This window comes from Penaeus monodon, unplaced genomic scaffold, assembly GCF_015228065.2.
Source record: "Penaeus monodon isolate SGIC_2016 unplaced genomic scaffold, NSTDA_Pmon_1 PmonScaffold_107, whole genome shotgun sequence".
Classification (NCBI taxonomy): domain Eukaryota; kingdom Metazoa; phylum Arthropoda; class Malacostraca; order Decapoda; family Penaeidae; genus Penaeus; species Penaeus monodon.
Window position 1 is genome coordinate 46,818 of NW_023639381.1, and position 259 is coordinate 47,076.

Sequence of the window (259 nt, forward strand, 5' to 3'; positions counted from 1 at the left end):
TTATCATTTAAAATAGATATTTACGTTTATGAATACATTGTGAGTATATTCTTAAAACACTGAAAAACATTCGAATGGATGAGACCCACACTTACAGTCTCCTGGAGGAAGAGGTGTATGGCCTGTAGGTACCCAGCGACGGCTTTTCATCTGGACGTTGAACCGACTCGCACTGCTTTGGTTCCGTGAGATCCGAGAGACGCGACTGAGGAAGATCTAGTAAATCTGGGAAGTGGGTAATGTTACCTAGCGAAGAATA